Below are 6,966 nucleotides of genomic sequence, written 5' to 3' on the forward strand. Positions count from 1 at the left end.
CCGTAGTGAGGACCAGACACTGGCTGGGCATAATCGGAGATGGACTGAAAGCATGAGCTGAGGGAAGAAGCATAGGATGGATGTCTATGGAATAGAGATCAGGAGGGCAGAGCTCCTGGAAGTTGGTAGGATTAGGAGTGGCAGAAACTTAGCCCAAGGCTAGCAGAGACACACTCTGCCTGTTGTGATCCTCCTGGTTTAGGGGTTTTTGTTCTCTCCTCTTACTTACCAATGTGAGGGAAAGGTAGGATCACAACTGTCAAGAAGTCAAAATACACTTTCTTTAGTGTTCTTGCTGTGGCACTGAAGGTCCAGACCAACTCATTAAAAGCATCTATTACCATTTTGCTTCTTAATCTAAGCCATGCCCTGGGTAGTTCATGACTCCAGATCCTGGATAGCATGCTTTATAATAGAATGCAGGGAGGCGGAGAGCATGGCTCAGTGGGTAGAAACACTTGATATCCAAGCCTGAGGACCCGAGTTTAAGTTTCCAGGTCCCAAGAACTGAAAGCTGGGTGTGGCCTCACTTGTCTGCAACCCCAAAGTTTGAGGGCAGGGACAGGTAAAGAAGATGTTGGAGATTTTGGGTAGGCCATCCCGCTGGCTTTGGGCTCAGTGAGAGAGCCTGTCTCAAGAGATGAAAGCAGAGAACAACAGTGCAGGATATTCAACATCCTCCTCCAGTTTCCCTATGTGTGAGCAAGGTTAGACACCCCTTCCCCAACGCGAACAAGACATAAATATGAGCGGCTGTCATGTCCACGTTTGGATTCTTCCTTGCAGCCTTTTTTAGATCTTCTCAGTGGAAATCAGCTCCTTCCTATTATCTCTGTGGTTCTCTGTGCCAAATGGAGCTTTCTAGATTGCCATACATTAGACACATAGAACCTTCCAGGCTCCCCAGTAAAGGCTGCCCAGTTGTTTGCTGAGCAGGAGCTTCTGGGGCTAGAGTTTCTATCCAGGGTTAGGATGCCCCAGGCAGAATGGCTCAACCTCTACCTGTCTTGAGGAAGCATAGAATTTTGGGGTTCTCAAGGGTCATGTGTTTTTCCATTGTGGCAGGAGTCTGGTTCCTACCATCCTAATAGAGCCTCCATGGTGGCAGCTTTGCAAGTAGTGGTTTCTGCAGGGACTGGAGATCTGGCAGCAAAGGGAGTGGAGCTCCTTCAGGCCCCATCAGTCGAGGCTGCCCAGTGCCCTCTCCACCTTCTTGGGATCTCCTTACTTTACAGGTATGCGCTCCACTCCCAACTCCCACTTGGGCATGGTATGGTGTCTTTGAAGATCACTGCCTTCTTCGAGAAACCTCTGGCAACAGGTCCAGCTGGTAAGCTAGTATATTCTGGAACCCCAGACTAGGTGCCCAATCCTTGGCAGTGTGCAACTTAAGTGCCTCAAAGACAGGCAACGTACAACATTCATCTGCAAGGTCTTTACAAGTCTCAATAACACTTGGAGCATACGGTTTTCAATAGCTACTCAGAAAACCGGGTTGTACCACTTCTTATGAGACAGGAATATGGAGAATTTCAGGATGATTTTTCTTCTGCATTTATTATACTACTGCTCTTTCTTGATGGAGCCTCTCTGTGAAGCCACAGTTTTCCTTTTGACACAAAGGCACGGGATTAGCTTCTTTTATAACTTTGTTATGCCACCGGGGAAAGCAGATGGCAGCAACAAAAGAGGAAAAAGTGCAATGCAATTAAGCTTGTTTGGTGCAGGGGAGGGCCAGGTCCACTTACAGTGGAAGGTGGTGAATAACCCGGCAGAATGAAGGAACAATATGCCGTGTGAGCTGACCCTTGGGCAGATTCGAGTCTGTTCTCTGCCTCAGATGGGTCTTCTCATCTTCTCAGAAAGTTCCTGGCTGGGGAACAGTTGAAGTCCTTGGCCACATTATCTTACCAAGAACACGACAGTAAACAGTGATCTGTCCTCTGATTTGGTTGAACTTTGGCTAATGATGTGGTCGTCAGCAGATCGTTTGGCTGCAATTCTTACCATATAACCGGCTAAAGAATACTTACCTTTGCACTCCATGTAGAGTGCACTCCATGAACCCACTCAGGGGAGGTATGTGGCTGCACTTTCAGGCTCTTTAAGGGCAAAAGAGTGTACTGACCCCTGAGCTGTACGTCTTCAGCTTAAAGTGGGGAAATACGTGGACTTAAAGAGCTGAAGCATTCTAGATATGTCTTTGCTTCAAGAAGTCGTCACACCAAGTGTGGTAGCCCGTGACGGGAATCCCAGCTTACAAGAGGGAGAGGCAGGAGTATCAGGAAGTCAAGATCATCTTCAGTTCCGTAGGAAGTTTAAGGGCCTCAGAAGACACTGTCTCTAAAACTGAAAACAAAACTGGAAAAGAAGCAGAAGCTGCCACATGCCCCTCTCCGCTCACAGATGAAAATATGGCGGCAGGGAAGTTGGGATAATATTAGCTCAGGCTGATGTTGAACTGCCCATCCTCTTGCCTCTGCCTCCTCAGTGCTGGGCCATCACACCCTGCTAGAAGGGAGCATTTCTGCTTCCACTTGCATTTTGCTTCATTCTATGTATCCGATGCATTAGATCAAAGGAAATCATTACAGTTCCGTTCAGCCTTGGCTGATTACTGGGATCTGTCCTGACGTGGTACCCACCATAGAGATGTGGGGCTCTTTCTGTGCTAGAGCCCATGGGTTCTAGAGTTCATAGAGCCCACAAACTCGTAAAGGGTCTATCTTGGTAGAGGAGAGGATTTCTTAGAAGGGTTGAATCCAAAATATGAGATACCAATCCTTCATTGTTAGTATCCTGTCAGGAAGGAATGCTTCGTGTTGCAAGTATGCTGATTAGCTTCCTTAATTAACAGAGACAATTATCTCACAAGCAAGTGGCTGAGCAGACGTTTAGTGATGTTCTTAGCATCCAAGTCTCTAACTTTCTTCTCTATCACCCTCAGAGAATTAGCATGCAGGCTGATTATCTCAAGGTGTCTGTTTTGTTACTGGGCAACCACAAGGAGGATAGGTCAGAACTAATGACATTTATTTATTTATCTTTCTTTTTCAAGGAGATACTTTGTTTTGGAAGCTTCTTTATCTCTTCCCTCCAACCTTAGAGAGTTCTTACAGATTTTCTTTCAGTCACATAGTTATGCCTGTCTGAAAGGGTACCAGAAAAATGCTTATATAGCTTTTTAAGTTCTCAGATGAGAATGGACAGAAATAGTAAGTCAACCAAGGTTGATTATAATGCTGTTCAGGCATATGTGTATGAGCGTGTTCAGTGTAATTCTGTATTGATGTTTTCTGCTTCATGGCCTTCTCCATCTGCCTAGGTCACGGGGAAGGTTGCTCTGTGGAGAAGGCAAGAGAATTCACTGGTGTGGCAAATGTAGCCATGTTGAGAGGAACATTAAAATTATAGGTTAAGTAGGCCAGTTGGCATCATAATATTGATGAAAATGGGTTCTTTGAGGAGAGAAAGTGGAGCTGAGTGGTTAAGATCATGGGCATTTGGAAGCAGGTTGTTTTAGATGTAGGTTCTGGCTCGGTCTTTCCTTAACTGTAACTTTACCAAGTTACATAAGCTCTCCACGTCTGTTTCCTCATGAGTTAATGAAGATAATGATACCTTATTCATGGAGTTGTGATGAGTTGTGTTTCTAAGTTCCCGAGCTTAGTCTCTTCTGGCTCACCGTAAGTGTTCAGTGTGATGGTCACCATCAGCACCATCAGCACCATCATCAGCATCATTCTCACCATGGTTATGTCACAGCCGTCATCCAAACGGGAAATGTTTGAATACAGACCTTAGGAGCTGAGTTATAGTGAAAAGGAACAACAGAGTCTGAGAGGTGAGAAAGGTTTAGTAAGAAAACAGGAAAACCCAAGAATAAATTTTTTTTTTGTTTTTTTTCGAGACAGGGTTTCTCTGTGGTTTTGGAGCCTGTCCTGGAACTAGCTCTTGTAGACCAGGCTGGTCTCGAACTCACAGAGATCCGCCTGCCTCTGCCTCCCGAGTGCTGGGATTAAAGGTGTGCGTCACCACCACCTGGCGCCCCAAGAATAAATTATGCAACAAATGTTCCTCAGTGGGAAGGCGGATGCTCTTTCTATTGCTGTGATAAACACCAAGACCAAAAGCAACTTGGAGTTTGGTGGTGGTGGTGCACGCCTTTAATCCCAGCACTTGGGAGGTACAGGCAGGCAGATCTCTGAGAGCTAGTTACAGAACAGGCTCCAAAGCTACAGAGAAACACTGTCACGAAAAACATACAAACAAAAGCAATTTGGAGAGGAAAGGGTTTACTTCAGCTTACAGACTATCAAGAAGGGAATTCAGGGTAGGAATTCAAGGAAGGGACCTGATGGCAGGAATTGGAGCAGAGGCCATGGAAGAATGCTACTTACTGGCTTTCTCTCCCCATGGTCCATTCAGCTTGCTTTTCTAGACAACCCAGGACTACCTGCCCAGGGGTGGCCATGCTCACAGTGGATTAGGCCCTCACACATCAATTATTAATCAAAAAAATGCTCCACAGAGTTGCCTACTGAAGGCCAATCTTATTTACCTAATTAAATTAAAATGTTTCTATATAATTTTCTCCTTCTCCCATTCTTTCCTCCCTTGCTGACTCACCCCCCCCCCCTTTTTTGGGTTCCTCTCAAATTCATTGCCTCTTTTTGTTGCTGTTGTTTTGTTTCTTGAGAAAGGGCTTCTCTGTGTATCCCTGGCTGTCCTGGAATTCAGAGATCCATCTTCCTCTACCTCCTGAGTGCTAGGATTACCCGTGTGAGCTACCATGCCTGGCTTCATTGCCTCTTTTTAATAGTTGCTAATGCACACACACAAATACAATTAATGAGTACATTTAGTGATGCTTGAATATATATGATTTCAAGACTGACCATGTGGTATTGGATAACCAAATAGGGCACTCATCTCTGAGGAAGACTAATTCTCCTGATCTCAGCATTCTGTAGTTGTCCTGTAGGCAAATCTGACTAAGGCATCTTATTTTATTTTTTTAAATTAAGACTTCCAGTTCTCAAATAATCCTAGCTCGTATCCAGTTGACAAAAAACTGACTAGCTTGAAAGGCTAACTAGCACAGTGGGCTACCTCAATTAACGAGATGCTTACTCATATTTAATAATATGGATGAGTCATAAATGGAGATTTATTTTTAAACTTGTACCTTACACATATCTCCTGGAAGGAGCCTGCTGATGCTAGGGTAGAGAGATAGAATGGCAGAAAGAAGAAATGCCTGACCTAAGTTTCTGGGGAGCAAGGATGGGGTGGGATTCTTCTGGCTGCAAGTGTCAGGGTAAGAGTCCCATAGATCTACCAGAACCCTTCACCATAAAAGCCCACGGAGCACTAGCTTCTCACTTTGATCTGCGCTGACCTGCTTTGATTGCGTGTGTGGTGTGATGTGTATAGGTGTGTATGCTCTGTGAGTCACTGGGGATGCCCATTAGCAGCTCTCATTTAGAGAACAGTCGCTCCAGCTTGGATAAGCATTCGGGTTCACTAGCTCATGTGAGCCTTGATCCACTGGGAGTTGGGATTTCAGATGCCATAAAGGCGCAGAAACAAAATCGAGATGCTTTTTACTTCTCTAGGCTCAACAACAGCTAGCTACCAAGTAGAGGCCACTCACCATATCAACCGCTGCTAGTTGTCTATTATATGGATTTCTCTTCTCTTGGGAAGACATCATGTGGCAGAAACATTCAACACGTAGGCCAGATGTTGTTAGTGATACCAACAACTCAGCCCACAGAACAGCCCAGGGAGTACATTACAATGGTCAATGGTCAGTCCCACTTTCACAGAAAAGGAACCTGAGTCAAGCATCTTATAAATGCATAAAGACGACTGCTTTGGGAAAGACATGGCTTGTTCTAAATGCGTGTGGCTGGCAGTGCCAAGACCTATGATTTCAGAAAGGCTAGGCAGTTGGTTTCCTGGTGTTGCACTTACAGAGAGCTTCCTTCTAAATTCTCTATGAAGAAATGGAGTTCAATGAAGAGCTAACCCTTCTCTCTCAGAGCTTACGTTGAATGAGCTCATGCAACACACTCCAAACAATTAAAAGCACAAATCCAGGTAGTACTAAGGACGATGTACCAAAGACAGAGACAGTTATTGAAAAGGTGGCTTCCTGGGGAACTGACATTAGGATACAGACTTAGATGGCCCTGACTAGGGAAGCAGAAACACGGGGAGCATTCCAAGCAGAAGGAGCGTTAAGAGGAAAGATGCTGGGACAGGAACAAGAGACGGGTGAGGACGGTACCCAGGGAGCATGGGACAGACAAGTGCACTATACTGAGCTGGTATTTCTGTTTCTGATTCTAGGGACAAGCTAACTCATTTGAAAACCATTTAGAGCAGCTGGGCATTGCTGGAGCACGCCTTTAATCATAGCACTCGGGAGGCAGAGACAGGAAGATTGCTGAGAGTTTGAGGGCGGCCTGGTCTACGGAGCGAGTTCTAGGACAGGCTTCATAAAGCTACAGAGAAATCCTGTCTTGAGAAACAAAACAAAGAAAAAAAATTGAAGCAACTGCTGCTGTGAGCACATCTTTAGGGGAAATCCCCCTCCTCAAACTTGCTTTACTGGGTGGCTGGAGAGAAGGCTCAGTGGTAAAGAGCGTTTGTTCTTGCAGAGGTCCTGGTTGGGTTCCTAACACTTACAAGGTGATTTGCAATCATCCATAGCTCGAGTGTCAGGGGAGTACATGTGATAATTGTCTTTCTGTGTCTGGGTTACCTCACTCAAAATAATGTTTTTTAGCTCCATCAATTTTCCTGAAAAATTCAAGCTGTTGTTATTTTTTTCTGCTGTGTAGTACTCCATTGTGTAAATGTACCACATTTTTCTTATCCATTCTTCAATCAAGGGGCATTTAGGTTGTTTCCAGGTTCTGGCTATGACAAATAGGGCTGCTATGAACATAGTTGAGC

Source organism: Microtus ochrogaster, unplaced genomic scaffold (assembly GCF_000317375.1).
Source record: "Microtus ochrogaster isolate Prairie Vole_2 unplaced genomic scaffold, MicOch1.0 UNK2, whole genome shotgun sequence".
NCBI lineage: Eukaryota > Metazoa > Chordata > Mammalia > Rodentia > Cricetidae > Microtus > Microtus ochrogaster.